This window comes from Durio zibethinus, chromosome 7 (genome assembly GCF_047325235.1).
Source record: "Durio zibethinus cultivar Kanyao isolate XHJ-2024 chromosome 7, ASM4732523v1, whole genome shotgun sequence".
Classification (NCBI taxonomy): Eukaryota; Viridiplantae; Streptophyta; class Magnoliopsida; order Malvales; family Malvaceae; genus Durio; species Durio zibethinus.
In genome coordinates, this window is record NC_143168.1 from 5,506,804 (window position 1) to 5,527,500 (window position 20,697).

Sequence of the window (20,697 nt, forward strand, 5' to 3'; positions counted from 1 at the left end):
GTTGTCGATCCCGCTGTAGGTCCTGCTGCCACAACCCTCGATCCTGCTGGGGCTTAGACATGGAATGAACTCCGTATGCCTAAGCCAACCCACGAAACGAGCGTGTGGCCGCTCAGCTGACCGGAGAGGCAGAATGCGCAAGTCGGGGATCGACCTGATCCCCCCTACGTGCTGTCGATCCTGCTGCTGGTCCTGCTGCCACATCCCTCGGTCTGGTCCGATCTTAGACTGGGAATGAACTCCGTATGCTTAGACATGGAATGAACTCCATATACCTAAGCCAACCCACAAAACGAGCGTGTGGGCACTCAGCCAATCGGAGAGGCAGAATGTGTAAGCTGAGGACCGGCTCGATCCCCCCTGCGTGCTATCGATCTTGCAGTCGCAACCCTTGGTCTGGTTCGATCTTAGACTGGGAATGAACTCCGTATGCCTATGTCAACCCACGAAATGAGCGTTTGGGCACTGAGCCGACCGGAGAGGCATAATACGTAAGTCGAGGATCGGCTCGATCCCTCTCTATGTGCTACAGGTCCCACTGCCACAACCCTCGGTCCGGCTAGGGCTTGACATGGAATGAACTCCCTATGCCTAAGCCAACCCATGAAACGGGCATGCGGGTGCTCAGCCGACCGGATAGGCAGAATGCACAAGTCAGGGATTGGCTCGATCCTCCCTGTATGCTGTCGATCCTGTTGTCGCAACCCTCAGTCCGGTCTGATCTTAGACTGGGAATGAACTCCGTATACTTAGACTAGGGATGAACTCCGTATGCCTAAGTCAACCCATGAAATGAGCGTGCGGGCACTTAACCGACTAGAAGGCCAGTCGGAGAGGCATAATGCGTAAGCCGAGGATCAGCCCGGTCCCCTTTTTTGTGCTGCTAATCCCACAGCCAGTCCTGCTGCCACAACCCTCGATCCGACTGGGGCTTAGACATGGAATGAACTCCGTATGCCTAAGCCAACCCACGAAACGAGCGTTCGGGCACTCAGTCGATCGGAGAGGCAGAATGCGCAAGCTTGGGATCAGTCTGATCCTCTCTGCGTGCTGCCGATCCTACTGCTGGTCCTGCTGCCATAACCCTTAGTCCGGTCCGATCTTAGACTGGGATTGAACTCCGTATGCTTAGACATGGAATGAACTCCGTATGCCTAAGCTAACCCATGAAACAAGAGTGCGGGTGCTCAGCCGACCGGAGAGGTAAAGTGCATAAGCCGGTGATTGGCTCGGTCCCCCCTGCGTGCTGTCGATCCTACTGCTGGTCCTACTACCGCAACCCTCGATCCGATCTAATCTTAGACTGGGAATGAACTCTGTATTCTTAGACATGGAATAAACTCCGTATGCCCAAGCCTACCCATGAAACGAGCGTACGGGCGCTCGGCCGATCGAAGAGGTAGAACGTGTAAGCTGGGGAATGACCCGGTCCCCCTTACGTGCTGTCGATCCTGCTGCTGGTCCTGCTATCGCAACCCTTAATCCGATCTGATCTTAGATTGGGAATGAACTCCGTATGCTTAGACATGGAATAAACTCCGTATGCCTAAGCCAACCCACAAAACGAGTGTGCGAGTGCTCAGCCAGTCGAAGAGGTAGAATGCGTAAGCCGAGGACTGGTCTGATCCCCCCTACGTGCTGTCTATCCTTCTGCTGGTCCTGCTATCGCAACCCTCGGTTCGGCCCGATCTTAGACTGCGAATGAACTCTGTATGCTTAGACATGGAATGAACTCCGTATGCCTAAGCCAACCCATGAAACGAGCGTTCGGGCGCTGAGCCAACCGGAGAGGCATAATGAGTAAGCAGGGGATTGGCCTGGTCCCCCTCTGTGTGCTGTCGATCCCACTGCCACAACCCTCGGTCTGACTGGGGCTTAGACATGGAATGAATCCCTATGCCTAAGCCAACCCACGAAACGGGCTTGTGGGTGCTCAGTCGACCGGAGAGACAGAATGTACAAGCCAGGGATAGACCCGGTCCCCTCTGCGTGCTTTCGATCCTGCTGTCGCAACCCTCGGTCCGGCCCGATCTTAGACTGGGAATGAACTCCGTATGCTTTGACTGGGGATAAACTTCGTATGCCTAAGTCAACCCAGGAAATGAGCGTGCGGGCGCTTAGCCGACCAGAGAGGCAAGATGCGTAAGTCAAGGATTGAACGTGTGGTAGGTGGGTTCAAGCACATCTTCATATTTGTGCCTTGGCAATGCCATTTTTATGGGTTGTAAATTCATACAATGGTCCCCTAAGCCTTCATGTGAAGTTTCGTGGCAAGACGACCAGTTTTCTATTTTTCATTATTTTCGAAACTTTTTACTGTTAAGGATTTTTTAAAATTTTTTTAGAAAGAGTTTTGTCCCCAAATTTGGTAGAGGTGATCCTTGTATTTTTTTTGGCATGCACAAAACAATTCACCTAAAAAATCAAAGTGGAGAAGATTTTGTGACCGTTTGAAAAAAGTGTGCCCATTTCAGACACTTTAATGGCTACTGGCAGCAAACCTATAAAATCTCAAATGCTCTTTAAGAGGGTGTGAGTTCTCGAGGTTTGATGAGGGACAGGGGGCCAATATAAGGGCCAAGTACTAGCACCCATCGTACATCATGGGTGCACACCCCCCGGCACCCCCAATCGTCGGAACCCCAATGCCATCGGTTAGGCTCTCCGGTGATGCTCCGATGATGGTGCCCCAGGCAAAAAAAATGCAGCACGAGCACATGCCTGAGCCCAGCATGTGCACTATGGCTCAAACTCTTAGACTGGGAATGAACTCCGTATGCTTAGACATGGAATGAACTCCATATGCCTAAGCCAACCCACGAAACGAGCGTGCGGGCGCTCAATCGATCGAAAAGGCAGAATGCGCAAGCCGGGGATCTGCCCGATCCCCCCCTGTGTGCTGTCGATCCTGCTACCGTAACCCTTGGTTCGGTCCAATCTTAGACTGGAAATGAACTCCGTATGCAAAAGTCAACCCACAAAATGAGCTGGCAGGTGCGGAGCCTACCGAAGAGGGATAACGCGCAAGCCGGGGATTGGCCCGATCCTCCTCTACGTGCTGTCAGTCCTGCTACCACAACCCTCAGTTTGGTTGGAGCTTAGATATGGAATGAACTCCCTATGCCTAAGCCAACCGACGAAATGGGCGTACGGGCGCTCAGCCGGTCGAAGAGGCAGAATGCGTAAGCCGGGGATCGGCCTGGTCCCTCCTGCGTGCTACCGATCCTACTGCCGTAACCCTCGGTCTGAGCCGATCTTAGACTGGGAATGAACTTCATATGCTTAGACTAGGGATGAACTCCGTATGCCTAAGTCAACCCATGAAACGAGCGTGCGGGTGCTCAACCGATCGAAAAGATGTATTACGAAAGTCAGGGATCATCCTAGTCCCCCTCTGCATGCTGCTGATCCCGCTGTCGGTCTTACTGCCACAACCCTCGGTCCGGTTAGGGCTTAGACATGGAATGTACTCCGTATGCCTAAGCCAACCCACGAAATGAGCGTGCGGGTGCTCAACCGACCGAGAAGGCAGAATGTGCAAGCTGAGGATCGGCCCGACCCCCCTCTACGTGCTACCGATCCTGTTGCCGGTCCTGCTGCCACAACCCTCTGTCCGACTGGGGCTTAGACATGGAATGAACACTGTATGCCTAAGCCAACCCACAAAACGAGCATGCAGGTGCTCAGTCGATCGAAGAGGCAGAATGCGCATGCCGGGGATCGATCCGGTCCCCCCTGCGTGCTGTCGATCCTGTTGCTGGTCCTGCTGTCGATCCTGTTGCTGGTCCTGCTGCCACAACCCTCGATCTGGTCTGATCTTAGACTGGGAATGAACTCTGTATGCTTAGCCATGGAATGAACTCCGTATGCCTAAGCCAACCCATGAAACGAGCGTGCGGGCATTCAGCCGACTAAAGAGGCAGAATACGCAAGCCGGGGATCGACTCGATTCCCCCCTACGTGCTGTCGATCCTACCACTGCAACCCTTAGTCTGGTCTGATCTTAGACTGGGAATGAACTCTGTATGCCTAGGTCAACCTACAAAATGAGCGTGCGGGTGCTGAGCCAGTCGGAGAGGCATAATGCGCAAGTCGGGGATCGGCTCGGTCCCCCTCTGCGTGCTGTCAGTCTCGCTGCCACAACCCTCGGTCTGACTGGGGCTTAGACATGGAATGAACACCCTATGCCTAAGCCAACCCACGAAATGGACGTTCGGGCGCTCAGTCGACCGGAGAGGCAGAAGCGCAAGCTGGGGATCAGCCCGATCCCCTACGTGCTACCGATCCTACTGTCGCAACCTGCGATCCGATCTGATCTTAGACTAGGAATGAACTCCGTATGCTTAGACTAGGGATGAACTCCGTATGCCTAAGTCAACCCGCAAAACAAGCATGCAGGCGCTCAGTCGACCAGAGAGGCAGGATGCGCAAGCCGGGGATCGAATGGGTGGTAGGTGGGTTCAAGCATGTCTTTATATTTCTGCCATGCCAATGCCATTTTTATGGCTTTTAAATTCATACAATGGTCCCCTAAGCCTTCATGTGAAGTTTCGTGGCAAGACGACCTGTTTTCTATTTTTCACGATTTTTGAAACTTTTTACGGTTCGGGAATTTTTAAAATTTTTTTAGAAAGATTTTTTTCCAAATTTGGTAGAGGTGATCCTTGTATTTTTTTTTGGCATGCAAAAAAAAATTCATCTAAAAACTCGAAGTGGAGAAGATTTTGTGACCGTTTGAAAAAAGTGTCCCCATTTCAGACACTTTAATGGCTACTGGCAGCAAACCAATAAAATCTCAAATGCTCTTTAAGGGGGTGTGAGTTCTTGAGGTTTGATGAGGGATAGGGGGCCAATATAAGGGCCAAGTACCAGCACCCATCACACATCATGTGCGTACACCCCCCGGCCCCCCCAATCGTCGGAACCCCCAATGCCGCCGGTTAGGCTCTCCGACCACGCTCCGGCGATGGTGCCCCAGGTGAAAAAAATGCGGCACCAGCATGTGCACCGTGGCTCAAAATCTTAGACTGGGAATGAACTCCGTATGCTTAGACATGGAATGAACTCCGTATGCCTAAGCCAACCAACTAAACGAGTGTGCGGGCACTCAGCCGGCCGGAGAGGCAGAATGCGCAAGCTAGGGATTGGCCCGATCCCCCCCCCGCGTGCTATCGATCCTGCTGCCATAACCCTCAGTCCGGTCTGATCTTAGACTGGGAATGAACTCTGTATGTATAAGTCAACCCACAAAACGAGCGTGCGGGCATTGAGCCAGTCGAAGAGGCATAATGCGCAAGCCGAGGATCGGCCCGGTCCCCCTCTGCGTGCTGCCGGTTTCGCTACCACAACCCTCAGTCCGGCTGGGGCTTAGACATGGAATGAACTCCCTATGCCTAAGCCAACGCACAAAATGGGCATGCGGGCGCTCAACTAGTCAGAGAGGCAAAATGAGTAAGCCGAGGATCGGCCCAGTCCCCGCTGCGTGCTGCGAGTCCTGCTACCGCAACCCTCGGTCCGGTCCGATCTTAGACTGGGAATGAACTCCATTTGCTTAGACTGGGGATGTACTCCGTATGCCTAAGTCAACCCACAAAACGAGCATGTGGGCGCTCAGCCGGCTGGAGAGGCAGAATGTGCAAGCCGAGGATCGATCCGGTCCCCCCTACGTGCTGCCAATCCTACTGCTAGTCCTGCTGGCGCAACCCTCGGTTCGGTCCAATCTTAGACTGGGAATGAACTCCGTATGCTTAGACATGGAATGAACTCTGTATGCTTAAGCCAACCCATAAAATGAGCGTGCGGGCGCTCAGACGACCGAAGAGGCAGAATGCGTAAGTCGGGGATCGGCCCGATCCTCCCTGTGTGCTGTCGATCCTACTGCCACAACCCTCGGTCCGGTCCAATCTTAGATTGGGAATGAACTCCGTATGCCTAAGTCAACCCATGAAATGAGCGTGCGGCGCTGAGCCGGTCGGAGAGGCATAATGCGCAAGCCGGGTGTCATGAGCCAACCTTGTATTGGGCCATGATCGGGACTTAGGTTACCATAAGCCACCCATGTATAAGGCCATGGCTGGGTAGATCCCTTGTGCTAGGAAAAGTGTCCCCATTTCAAACATTGTAATGGTTACTGGTAGCATAGCCCTAAAATCTCTAAGGCTCTTTAGGGGGTAAGCCGGTAGCATAGTATTGGGCTGTCTCACCGGTTGCTATGCAAGCCTAGGCCACCCACCAAAGGCTACCCCCTAGCCCTGGTGATGGTGGGAGGTCCCGATGTATGATTCCCAACTATAATAAAACTCACCCCGATTGAATGTCCCGATTGTTGCCTCGATGTGTTTTTCTTTTTCTCGATGTGAATATGCCTTCTTGTGTGTGTGCTTGAGATCGATCTCGATATATTGTGTCTTATTGTGAATGCTTGGGACTAACCATGGCTTATGGTTATTTGTTCATATATCTATCTATTGAAGCTGACTTGGTTGGGAGCACCCATTCAAGTGCCGCACGGTCTATTGCTTGCTGAGAGAAAGCTTAGTCCGTGACACATGGTATTAGAGCACGGTTGAGAAGTGCTAGAAAAATGGATGAGATGGCCACAAGTGGTGGACCCAATCATCAACAGAGAATTGAAGAACTTGAGGCCGTGGTGGTCGCAATGAAAACTCATATGGCGACTAAAGACCGAGTGAGAGAGATCGAGACAACCCAGCAGGAGTTATCCGATACTCTCCACAATGTGAGCGAAGAGGCTAGAGATGCCTTGAACATTCTCCAAAAGGAGTTTGAGGAGATCAGAGCACAGGTGAGCATCCTACAAATGGCTATGGCCAGATCGGGTTTGAGCTCGATGAAAAGAGGAAAAAGGCCCAAGGTGTCGGAGCCTCGATGCTATGAGGGGGCAAGGGATGCTAAGGAACTTGAAAATTTCTTGTTTGATATGGAGCAGTACTTTCGAGCTGTACACACAGATTCAGAGGAAGACAAGGTAGCAATGGTGTCGATGTACCTCGCAGGGGATGCCAAGCTGTGATGGCACTCCAAGTTTGTGTGATTAAGACTTGGACAGATCTAAAGTGAGAATTGAAAAACCAATTTTTTCCTAAAAATGTGGAGTATATGGCTCGAAAGAGACTTCGAGAATTGGTGCAAACAGGAATGGTGCGAGAGTTTGTAAAGAGCTTTTTTACCCTGATGTTGGATATTCGAGACATGTCCGAAAAGGACAAGATGTTCTATTTTCTTGAGGGCCTCAAGCCTTGGGCGAGGATAGAACTACAAAGGCAGAAAGTGCAAAATGTGGCCACGGCCGTGGCTGTAGCTGAACGTCTCCACGATTACAATGATGGCTCTTTAAAATGAAAAAATCCTCCATCAACTGGTAGTAGCTTCAACTTTGGGAGTGGGGGAAAAATGACCAGGTTGGACCGACCTTTCAGTGGGGGATCAGACAGGAGCTCCTTTGGTCAAGATAGCACCCAACCCAAGACAAGCAACATAGGGATTTTCAAGCCTAGGCAACAGCTAGCTTGCTTTCTTTGCAAGGGGCCGCATCGGGTGGCTGAATGCCCACACAGGGGAGCCCTTAATGCCTTAAGGACCTCATCTCAAGAGTCCATAAAAGCACCAGAGAATGTTGAAGAAGCTGAAGAGGAGCCAGCCAGGATGGGTTCAATAAGGTTCCTCAATGCCCTTCGCACCCAATTGAACACTATAAAGAAAGACCAGAGTAGAAGCTTGATGTATGTGAACTTGACGATCAATGAGAAAGCCACTAAGGATATGGTGGATACGGGTGCAACCGACACTTTCATCACACCAGAAGAAGTAAAAAGGTGTGGTCTTCAGATTAGTAAAGACTGTGGACAAATGTAGATAGTCAACTCACTAGCCTTTACGATCAGTGGAAGCTCCAAGAGTGTGACAACCTGATTAGGGCCATGGGAAAGGAAGGTAGACTTTACAGTTTCCCCCATGGATGACTTTGATGTTGTTCTTGGATTGGACTTCATGATGTTAGCTTAGGTCATCCCTATCCCCGCCGCTAGCTACTTGTTGTTCTTAGGGGAAAACCTATGTGTGGTGCCAGCCAACATCTTACCAAAGAGTGGGAAGAAAATGATTTCAACTTTGCAGTTCAAGAAAGGGGGAAAAAGAGGGGAACCCTTCTTTGTGGCTGTGCCGATCTACAAAGAAGGGTCGAAAGTAGAACCAATACTTGATGGTGTGGGAAAAGTGTTGGAAGAATTCGAAGAGGTGATGCCAGAGATGTTGCCTAAAGTTCTACCCCCTTGACGAGTAGTGGACCATGAAATTGAGCTCCTCCCAGGAGTGAAACCCCCTGCTAGAGCTCCTTATCGCATGGCTCCACCAGAGTTGGTTGAACTAAGAAAATAGTTAAATGAGCTACTACAAGCCGGGTTCATCAAGCTATCAAAGGCTCCTTTCGGAGTGCCAGTGCTATTTTAGAAGAAGCATGATGGAAGTTTGCGATTATGTGTTGACTACAGGGCCCTGAACAAAGTCACCGTAAGAAACAAATATCCCATCCCCTTTATAGCAGACTTGTTTGATCAATTGAGCCGGGCCAAGTACTTCTCCAAATTGGACCTGAGATCTGGCTACCATCAGGCCAGAATCATTGAAGGAGATGAGCCAAAGACCACTTGTATGACACGGTATGCTGCATTTGAATTTCTTGTTATGCCCTTTGGACTGACCAATGATCCTGCCACATTTTGTACATTGATGAATCAGGTATTCCATGACTACCTAAACAAATTTATAGTCATCTATTTAGACAATATAGTGGTATATAGCTCCACCTTGGAAGAACATCAAGAACACCTGTGCCAGGTACTTTAAAGATTACAGGACCACCAGTTATACGTAAAAAAGAAGAAGTGTGCACTTGCTCAGACCCAAATCCATTTTTTTGGTCACATTGTTGAACGTGGCCACATTCGAATGGACATGGAAAAGGTTAGGGCCATCAAGGAGTGGACAACACCGAAGAACGTTAGTGAGTTCTGCTCATTTTTGGGACTAGCCAACTATTATAGAAGGTTTGTGGAAGGGTACTCTCGCAAGACCACGGCCCTCACGGAGCTATTGAAGAAGGAGCATAAATGGTGTTGGATGAGTGAGTGCCAAGAGGCCTTAGAGGGATTGAAAGATGCTATTATGAAGGATCCCATCTTAGCTCTCCCTGATATTGAAAAGCCTTTCGAAGTTTAAATGGATGCATCTAATTTTGCTATTGGAGGAGTGTTTTTGCAACAACATCAACCGGTAGCATTTGAAAGTAAGAAGCTAAGTGAAGTTGAAAGGAAATATACGGCCTAAGAAAAAGAACTCCTAGAGGTGGTTCACTGCTTGAGGGCTTGGCAACATTACTTGTTGGGTTCACACTTTGTCGTGAAGACAGACAATGCGGCCGTTAGCCATTTTCTCACCCAACCAAGGCTTACGGCAAAACAAGCTAGGTGGCAGGAATTTTTAGTAGAGTTTGACTTTTGTTTTGAGCACACCGCTGGAAAGACCAATCAAGTGGCCGATGGATTGAGCAGGCGAGCAAATTTAGCAGCCCTTAGAAGAATTACCCCAATGGCGGCTAGCAGAGCCACCACAGACATTCACAAGTTGATTAGAGATCATTTAGGGAAGGACCCGCAAGCTTGTGCCATCCTAAAGCTAGTGGAAGAAGGGAAGTCCAAGTACTTCTGGCAAGAAAATGGGATCTTATGGACCAAGGGGCCTCGAGTGTTTGTGTCGAGAGTAGAAGGTCTGAGACAAATGCTGATGAGGGAATGTCATGACACACCATGGGTGGGACACCCGGGCTAGCAACGCACTTTAGCATTATTGAAACAGGGATACTATTGGCCTCACATGCGACAAGATGTGATGGACTATACGAAGACTTGCCTCATTTGCCAACAAGACAAGGTTGAAAGGAGGAAACCTGTAGGCATGCTTGAACCACTACCAGTACCTACCAAATCGTGGGAAAGCATCTCCCTCGATTTAATTTTGAGCCTACCTAAGGTTTGTGACCTTGGAGCTATTTTGGTGGTGATTGACCGGTTCTCTAAGTACACCACATTCATTCCCGCTCACAAGTATTACATAGTGGAAGACACAGCTCGACTATTGTTCAAACATGTGGTCAAATACTAGGGCCTCCCTCAAAACATTATCAGTGATCGAGATTCGAGATTCACAAGGTCCTTCTGGAGAAAACTTTTCAAGATATTGGGGTCCCAACTCAACATCTCCTCAAGCTATCACCCTCAAACCAATGGTCAAACAGAACGGTTCAGTGGATTATTAGAGGAATACTTGAGGCACTTTGTTCAAGCCAATCAGAAAGACTGGCCTTCATTATTGGACATGGCTAAACTCTGCTTTAATTCCAACAAAAGCTCTTCCACCAATAAGAGCCCATTTGAGGTGGTCACTAGATAATTACCAAGGCTACCCCACACTTTCTTGGAACAATATGGAGGAAAAAATCTGAGAGCCTTCAATCTCAGCAAGGAGTGGAAACAAAACACAGAGATTGCATAAGCCTACCTGGAGAAAGCATCAAAACGGATGAAGAAATGGGCAGACAAGGGTCGTAAGGCTCAGCAATTTCAAGTTGGTGATTTGGTTCTTGTCCGACTAGTTCCTGAAAAACCAGGTTCTTAAGAAAGAGAGATCATAGACTGGTGTGTAAATATGAACCTCCAGTAAGGGTCATTTTCAAGGTAGGGAATGCTTCTTACAAAATCGGCCCACCAAAGTGGATGAAGGTGCACCCAGTATTTCATGTGAGCAACCTGAAACCTTTCCATGCAGATCTTACAGATGCTAGCCAAAGGGAGCCAACCAGAGCTACCATCACCATAAAGCCACCCTCAAAGCGTTGAGTCGAAGAGATCTTAGCTGATAGGGAAACCAAAATATCTCGAAGACTACTTCGGGAGTCCTTAGTGAAGTGGAAGGGATTAGGACTAGAAGAAACCAATTGGGAGAGAGAACACGACCTCCAGAGATTTCAAAAGAAGATCAAAGAATTTCAAGCCAGCAAGTCGACGAAGATGTTGATAGAATAGGTGGGGAAGGATGTCATGAGCCAACCTTGTATAGGGCCATGACTGGGACTTAGGTTGCCATAAGCCACCCATGTATAGGGCCATGGCTGGGTAGATCCCTTGCGCTAGGAAAAGTGTCCCCATTTCAAACATTGTAATGGTTACTAGTAGCATAGCTCTAAAATCTCTAAGGCTTTTTACGGGGGTGAGCTGGCAGCGTAGTGTTGGGCTATCTCATCAGTTGCTATGCGAGCCTAGGCCACCCACCAAGGGCTGCCCCCTGGCCCTGGTGATGGGGGAGGTCTCGATGTATGATTCCTAACTATAATAAAACTCACCCCGATTGAATGTCTCGATTGTTGCCTCGATGTGTTTTTCTTTTTCTCGATGCGAATATGCCTTCTTATGTGTGTGCTTAAGATCGATCTTGACATATTGTGTCTTATTGTGAATGCTTGGGACTAACCATGGCTTATGGTTATTTGTTCAAATATCGATCTATTGAAGGCTGACTTGGTTGGGAGCACCCATTCAAGTGCTGCACGATCTATTACTTGCTGAGAGAAAGCTTAGTCTATGACACCGAGGATTGGCCCGATCCCCTTCTGCGTGCTGCCGGTCCCGTTACCACAACCCTTGATCTGACTGGGCTTAGACATGGAATGAACTCCCTATGCCTAAGCCAACCCATGAAACAAGCGTGCGGGCGCTCAGTCGGCTAGAGAGACAGAATGCGCATGCCAAGGATCGGCCCGGTCCCCCCTGCGTGCCACTGATCCTGTTGCCGTAACCCTCGGTCCAGTCCGATCTTAGACTGGGAATGAACTCCATATGCTTAGACTGGGGATGAACTCCGTATGCCTAAGTTAACTCACGAAACGAGCATGCGGGCGCTCAGTCGACCAGACAAGCAGGATGCGCAAGCCGGGGATCGAACGGATGGTAGGTGGGTTCAAGCACATCTTCATATTTCTACCATACCAATTCCATTTTTATGGGTTGTAAATTCATACAACGGCCCCTAAGCATTCATGTGAAGTTTCGTGGCAAGACGACCCATTTTCTATTTTTCACTATTTTTGAAACTTTTTGCGGTTTTAGATTTTTTAAAAAATTTTTAGAAAGAGTTTTGACCCCAAAATTGGTAGAGGTGATCCTTGTATTTTTGTTGGCATCCATAAAAAAATTCAGCTAAAAATTGGAAGTGGAGAAGATTTTGTGACCATTTGAAAAAAGTGTCCCAATTTCAAAAACTTTAATTGCTACTGGTAGCAAACCTATAAAATCTCAAATGCTCTTTAAGGGGGTGTGAATTCTTGAGGTTTGATGAAGGATAGGGGGCCAATATAAGGGCCAAGTACCAGCACCCATCGCAGATAATGTGCGCACACCCCCCGGCCCCCCCAATCGTCGAAACCCCCAATGCCGCCGATTAGGCTCTCCTACGATGCTCTGGCGATGGTGCCCTAGGTGAAAAATATGCAGCACCAGCACATGCCCGAGCCCAGCATGTGCACCGTGGCTCAAAATTTTAGACTGGGAATGAACTCCGTATGCTTAGACATGGAATGAACTCCGTATGCCTAAGCCAACCCACGAAATGAGTGTGCGGGCGCTCAGTCGGTCGGAGAGGCAGAATGCGTAAGCCAGGGATCGACCCAGTCCCTCCTGCGTGTTGTCAATCCTGCTACTGCAACCCTCAGTCTGGTCTGATCTTAGACTAGGAAAGAACTCCGTATGCATAAGTCAACCCACGAAACGAGCGTACGGGCGCTAAGCCAACCGAAGAGGCATAATGCGCAAGCCGAGGATCGACCCGGTCCCCCTCTGCATGCTGCCGGTCCCGCTGCCACAACACTCGGTCCGGTTAGGGCTTAGACATGGAATGAACTCCCTATGCCTAAGCCAACCCATGAAATGGGCATGCGGGCGCTCAGCCGACTGGAGAGGCAGAATACGCAAGTCGGGGATCAGCCCGGTCCCCCCTGCATGCTGTCAATCCTGCTGCCGCAACCCTCGATCTGATTCGATCTTAGACTGGGAATGAACTTCGTTTGCTTAGACTAGGGATGAACTCTGTATGCCTAAGCCAACCCATGAAACGAGCGTGCGGGCACTCAACCGACCGGAGAGGCCGGCCGGAGAGGCATAATGTACAAGCTGGGGATCAGCCTGGTTCCCCTCTGCGTGCTGCCGATCCCGCTATCGGTCCTGCTACCACAACCCTCAGTCTGGCTGTGGCTTAGACATGGAATTAACTCCATATGCCTAAGCCAACCCATGAAACAAAAGTACGGTTGCTCAGCTAACCGAAGAGGCAAAATGCGCAAGCCGAGGATCGGCCCGGTTCCTCCTGCGTGCTGTCGATCCTACTGCTGGACCTACTGCTGCAACCTTCAGTCCGATCCGACCTTATACTAGCAATGAACTCCATATACTTAGTCATGGAATGAACTCCGTATGCCTAAGCCAACCCACGAAATGAGCGTGCGGGCGCTCAGTCGGTCGGAGAGGCAAAATGCGCAAGTCGGGGATCGGTCCGGTCCCCCCTGCGTGCTGTCGATCCTGCTATCGCAACCTTTGGTCCGGTCTGATCTTAGACTGGGAATGAACTCTGTATGCCTAAGTCAACTGATGAAACGAGCGTGCAGGCACTGAGCTGGTTGGAGAGGCATAATGTGCAAGTCGAGGATCAGCCCGGTTCCCTCTACGTGCTATCGGTCCCGCTGCCACAACCCTTGGCCCGACTAGGGCTTAGACATGGAATGAACTCCCTATGCCTAAGCCAACCCACAAAATGGGCGTGGGGGCACTCAACCGGCAGGAGAGGCAGAATGCACAAGCCAGGGATCGGCCTGGTCCCCCCTATGTGCTGCTGATCCTGCTGCTGCAACCCTCGATCCGGTTCGATCTTAGACTGGGAATGAACTCCGTATGCTTAGACTAGGGATGAGCGCTGTATGCCTAAGTCAACCCACGAAACGAGCGTACGGGCACTTAGCCGACTGGAGAGGTAAGATGCGCAAGCCGAGGATCGAACGGGTGGTAGGTGGGTTCAAGCACATCTTCATATTTCTGCCATGCCAATGCCAGGCCTTTATGTGAAGTTTCGTGGCAAGATGACCCATTTTCTATTTTTCACGATTTTCTAAACTTTTTACGACTCGAGATTTTTTGTCCCCAAATTTGGTAGAGGTGATCCTTGTATTTTTGTTGGCATGCATAAAAAAATTCAGCTAAAACTCAAAGTGGAGAAGTTTTTGTGACCCTTTGAAAAAAGTGTCCCCATTTCAGACACTTTAATAGCTACTGGCAACAAACCTATAAAATCTCAAATGCTCTTTATGGGGGTGTGAGTTCTCGAGGTTTGATGAGGGATAGAGGGCCAATAAAAGGGCCAAGTACCAGCACCCATCGCACATCATGTGCGCACACCACCCTGGCCCCCCCAATCGTCGAAACCCCCAATGCTGGCTAGGCTCTCCAATGATGCTCTTGTGATGGTGCACCGAGCGAAAAAAATACGGTACCAGCACATGCCCAAGCCCAGCATGTGCACCGTGGCTCAAAATCTTAGGCTGAGAATGAACTCCGTATGCTTAGACATGGAATGAACTCGTATGCCTAAGCCAAACCATGAAACGAGAGTGCGGGCACTCAGCCGGTCGAAGAGGCAGAATCGCAAGTCGGGGATCGGCCTGGTCCCCCCCTGCATGCTGTCGATCTTACTGCCGCAACCCTCGGTTCGGTCCGATCTTAGACTAGGAATGAACTTCGTATGCCTAGACTGGGGATGAACTCTGTATGCCTAAGTCAACCCAAGAAACGAGCGTACGGGCACTCAGCCGACCAGAGAGGCAGGATGCGCAAGTCGGGGATCGAACGGGTGGTAAGTGGGTTAATGCACATCTTCATATTTATACCATGCCAATGCCATTTTTATGGCTTGTAAATTCATACAATGGTCCCCTAGGCCTTCATGTGAAGTTTCGTGGCAAGATGACCCGTTTTATTTTTTTCATGATTTTTGAAACTTTTTACGGTTCAGGATTTTTTTAAAATTTTTTAGAAAGCTTTTTGTCCCCAAATTTGGTAGAGGTGATCCTTGTATTTTTTTTGGCATGCTTAAAAAAATTCAGCTAAAAACTTGAAGTGGAGAAGATTTTGTGACCGTTTCAAAAAAGTGTCCCCATTTCAGACACTTTAATGGCTACTGGCAGCAAACCTATAAAATCTCAAATGCTCTTGAAGGGGGTGTGAGTTCTCAAGGTTTGATGAGGGATAGGGGGCCAATATAAGGGCCAAGTACCAGCACTCATCGCACATCATGTGTGCACACCCCCCGACCCCCCCAATCGCCGAACCCATAATGCCGTCAGTTAGGCTCTTTGGCAATGCTCCGACGATGGTGCCTCGGGTGAAAAAAATGCGGCACCAGCACATGCCCGAGCCCAGCATGTGCAATGTGGCTCAAAATCTTGGACTGGGAATGAACTCCGTATGCTTAGACATGGAATTAACTCCATATGCCTAAGACAACCCACGGAACTAGCGTGGGGCGCTCAGCCGGTCGGAAAGGCAGAATGCTAAAGCCGGGGATCGGCCTGGTCCCCCCTGCGTGCTGTTGATCTTGCTACCGTAACCTTCATTCTAATCTGATCTAACACTGGGAATGAGCTCCGTATGCATAAGTCAACCCAGGAAATGAGCGTGCGGGCGCTGAGTCGGTCGAAGAGGCGTAATGCGTAAGCCGAGGATCGGGCCGGTCCCCCTCTACGTGCTGCCGATCCAGCTGCCACAACCCTCAGTTCGGCTGGGGCTTAGACATGGAATGAACTCCCTATGGCTAAGCCTACCCACGAAACGGGCGTGCGGGTGCTCAGCCAGCCGGAGAGGCAGAATGCGCAAGCCGAGGATTGGCCTGGTCCCTCCTGCGTGCTGTCGATCCTGCTGTCGCAACCCTTGGTCTGGTTCGATCTTAGACTGGGAACGAACTCCGTATGCTTAGACTTGGGATGAACTCTATATGCCTAAGTCAACCCACAAAATGAGCCTGCGGGCACTAACCCGGTCGGAGAGGCATAATGCGCAAGCCAGGGATCAGCCCGGTCCCCCTCTACGTGCTGTCGATCCCACTGCCAGTCCTGCTGCCACAACCCTCAGTCTGGCTTGGGCTTAGATATGGAATGAACTCTGTATGCCTAAGCCAACCCACAAATTGAGCATACGGGCGCTCAGCCAGCAGGAGAAGCAGAATGCGCAAGTCGGGGATCGGCCCGATCCCCCCTACGTGCTGCTGATCCTGCTGCCGTAACCCTTGGTCTAATCTGATCTTAGACTGGGAATGAACTCTGTATGCTTAGACATGGAATGAACTCCATATGCCGAAGCCAACCCATGAAATGAGCATGCGGGCGCTTAGCCGGTCGAAGAGGCAGAATGCGCAAGCCGGGGACCGACCGAGTCCCCCCTGCGTGCTATCGATCCTGCTGCTGTAACCCTCGATCTGGTCTGATCTTAGACTGGGAATGAACTTCGTATGCCTAAGTCAACCCATGAAACAAGCGTGCGGGTGCTAAGCCAGCCAGAGAGGCATAATGCGTAAGCCGAGGATCGGCCCGGTCCCCCTCTACGTGCTGTCGATCTTGCTGCCACAACCCTCGGTCTGGTTGGGGGTTAGACATGGAATGAGCTCCCTATGCCTAAGCCAACCCATGAAACGGACGTGCGGGTACTCAGCCGGTCAGAGAGACAGAATGCGCAAGCCGGGGATCGGCTCGATCCCCCCTACATGCTGCAAATCCTGCTGTTGCAACCCTCGGTCCGATCTGATCTTAGACTGGGAATCAACTCCATATGCTTAGACTGGGGATGAACTCGTATGCCTAAGCCAACACACGAAAGGAGCATACGGGCGCTCAGCCGACCAGAGAGGCAGGATGCGCAAGTCGGGAATCGAACGGGTAGTAGGTGGGTTCAAGCACATCTTCATATTTCTGACATGCCAATGCCATTTTTATGGCTTGTAAATTCATACAATGCTCCCCTAAGCCTTCATGTGAAGTTTCATGGCAAGATGACCTATTTTCTATTTTTCATGATTTTTGAAACTTTTTATGGTTCGGGATTGTTTTAAAAAATTTTTTAGAAAGAGTTTTGTCCCCAAATTTGGTAGAGGTGATCCTTGTATTTTTGTTGGCATGCACAAAAAAATTCAACTAAAAACTCAAAGTGGAGAAGATTTTGTGACCATTTGAAAAAAGTGTCCCCATTTCAGACATTTTAACGGCTACTGGCAGCAAGCCTATAAAATCTCAAATTCTCTTTAAGAAGGTGTGAGTTCTTGAGGTTTGATGAGAGATAGGGGGCCAATATAAGGGCCAAGTACCAGCACCCATCACACATCATGTGCGCACATCCCCCCGGCCCCCCCAATCGTCGGAACCCCCAATGCAGTCGGTTAGGCTCTCGACGATGCTCTGACGATGGTGCCCTGGGTGAAAAAAATGCGGCACCAGCACATGCCCGAGCCCAGCATGTGCACCCAGGCTTAAAATCTTATACTGGGAATGAACTCCATATGCTTAGATATGGAATGAACTCCGTATGCCTAAGCCAACCCACGAAACGAGCGTGCGGGCGCTCAGCTGACCGGAGAGGCAGAATGGACAAGCCGGGGATCGGCCCAATCCCCCCTATATGCTGTCGATCCTGCTGCCCCAACCCTCAGTCTGGTTTGATCTTAGACATGGAATGAACTCCGTATGCATAAGTCAACCCACAAAACAAGCGTACGGGCGTTGAGTTGGCCGAAGAGGCATAATACGCAAGCCGGGGATCGGCCCAATCCCCCTCTGTGTGCTGTCAGTCCCGCTGCCACAACCCTCGGTCTGGCTGGGGCTTAGACATGGAATGAACTCCCTATGCCTAAGCCAACCCATGAAACGGGCGTACGGGCGCTCAGCCGGCCAGAGAGGCAGAATGCATAATCCAAGGATTGGCCTGATCCATCCTGCGTGCTGCCGATCTTGCTGCCATAACCCTCGGTCCGATCCGATCTTAGACTGGGAATGAACTCCGTATGGTTAGACTAGGGATGAACTCCGTATGCCTAAGTCAACCCATGAAACGAGTGTGCGATTGCTCAGCCGGTCGGAAAGGCCGATCGAAGAGGCATATTACGCAAGCCGGGGATCAGCCCGATCTCCCTCTACGTGATGTCAATCCCACTACCGGTCCTACTGCCACAACCCTCGGTCCGACTGGGGCTTAGACATGGAATCAACTCCGTATGCCTAAGCCAACCCACGAAATGAGCATGCGGGCGCTTAGCTGACTGGAGAGGTAGAATGCACAAGTCGGGGATCGGCTCGATCCCCCATTGCGTGCTGTCGATCCTGCTGCTAGTCTTGCTGCCGCAACCCTCGCTCTAGTTTGATCTGAGACTGGGAATGAACTCCGTATGCTTAGACATGGAATGAACTCCGTATGCCTAAGCCAACCCACGAAACGAGCGTGCGGGTGCTCAACCGGACGGAGAGGCAGAATGCTTAAGTCGAGGATCGACCCAGTCCCCCCTGCGTGCTGTCGATCCTACTACCACAACTCTCAGTCCGGTCCGATCTTAGACTGGGAATGAACTCCATATGCCTAAGTCAACCCACAAAATGAGCGTACGGGCGCTGAGCTAGCTGGAGAGGCATAATGTGTAAATCGGGGATCAACCTGATCCCCCTCTACGTGCTACCGGTCTCACTGCCACAACCCTCGGTCCAGCTGGGGCGTAGACATGGAATGAAGTCCCTATGCCTAAGCCAACCCATGAAACGGGCATGCGGGAGCTCAGCCGATCGGAGAGGCAAAATGCGCAAGCCGGAGATAGGCCCGGTCCCCCCTGTGTGCTGTCGATCCTGCTATCGCAACTCTCAGTCTGGTCCGATCTTAGACTGGGAATGAACTCTGTATGCTTAGACTGGAGATGAACTCCGTATGCCAAAGTCAACCCACGAAATGAGTGTGCGAGCGCTCAGTCAACCAGAGAGGCAGGATGCGCTAGCCGGGGATCGAACGGGTGCTAGGTGGGTTCAAGCACATCTTCATATTTCTACCCTACCAATTAAATTTTTATGGCTTGTAAATTTATACAATGGTCCCCAAAGGCTTCATGTGAAGTTTCGTGGTAAGACGACCCATTTTCTATTTTTCATGATTTTTGAAACTTTTTACGATTTGGGATTTTTTAAAATTTTTTTAGGGAGAGTTTTGTCCTGAAATGTGGTAGAGGTGATCCTTTTATTTTTGTTGGCGTGCACAAAAAAATTCAATTAAAAACTAGAAGTGGAGAAGATTTTGTGACCGTTTGAAAAAAGTGTCCCCATTTCGGACACTTTAATGGCTACTGGCAGCAAACCTATAAAATCTCAAATGCTATTTAAGGGGGTGTGAGTTCTCAAGGTTTGATGAGGGATAGGGGGCCAATATAAGGGCCAAGTACCAGCACCTATCGCACATCATGTGCGCACACCCCCCGGCCCTCCCAATCTCCAGAACACACAATGCCGTCGGTTAGACATGGAATGAACTCCGTATGCTTAGACATGGAATGAACTCCGTATGCCTAAGCCAACCCACGAAATGAGAGTGTGGGTGCTTAGTCAGTCGGAGAGGTAGAATGCATAAGCCGAGGATCAGCCTGATCCCCCCTTACGTGCTGTCGATCCTACTGCCACAACCCTTGGTCTGATCCAATCTTAGACTGGGGATGAACTTCGTATGCATAAGTCATCCCACAAAACGAGCGTACGGGCGCTGAGCCAGTAAAGAGGCATAATGTGCAAGCCGACGATCAGCCCGGTCCCCCTTTACGTGATATCAATCCCGCTACCGGTCCTGCTGCCGCAACCCTCGGTCCGGCTGGGGCTTAGACATGGAATGAACTCCGTGTGCCTAAGTCAACCCACGAAACGAGCGTGCGGGCGCTCAGCCGGCCGGAGGGGCATAATGCGCAAGCCGGAGACCGACCCGGTCCCCCCCGCGTGCTGCTACCGATCCTGCTGCCGGTCCGATCTTAAATTGGGAATGAGCTCCGTATGCTTAGATCGGGAATGAACTCCGTATGCCTAAGTCAACCCATGAAACGAGCGTTCGGGCGCTCAGCCGACCGGAGGGGCATAATGCGCAAGCCGGGGATCGGCCCGGTCCCCCCGCATGCTGCTGTCGATCCCGCTGCCGGTCCAGCTGCCGTGACCCTCGGTCCGACTGGGGCTTAGACATGGAATGAGCTCCGTATGCCTAAGTCAACCCACGGAACGAGCGTGCGGGCGCTCAGCCGGCCGGAGAGGCAGGATGCGCAAGCTGGGGATCGATCGGGTGGTAGGTGGGTTTAGGCACATCTTCAAATTTCTGCCGTGCCAATGCCATTTTTATGGCTTGTAAATTCATACAATGGTCCCCTAAGCCTTCACGTGAAGTTTCGTTGCAAGATGACTCGTTTTCTATTTTTCACGATTTTCGAAACTTTTTGCGGTTCAGGATTTTTAAAAATTTTTTTAGAAGGAGTTTTGGCCCCAAAATTTGTGGACATGATCCTTCTATTTTTTTTGGCATGCATAAAAAAATT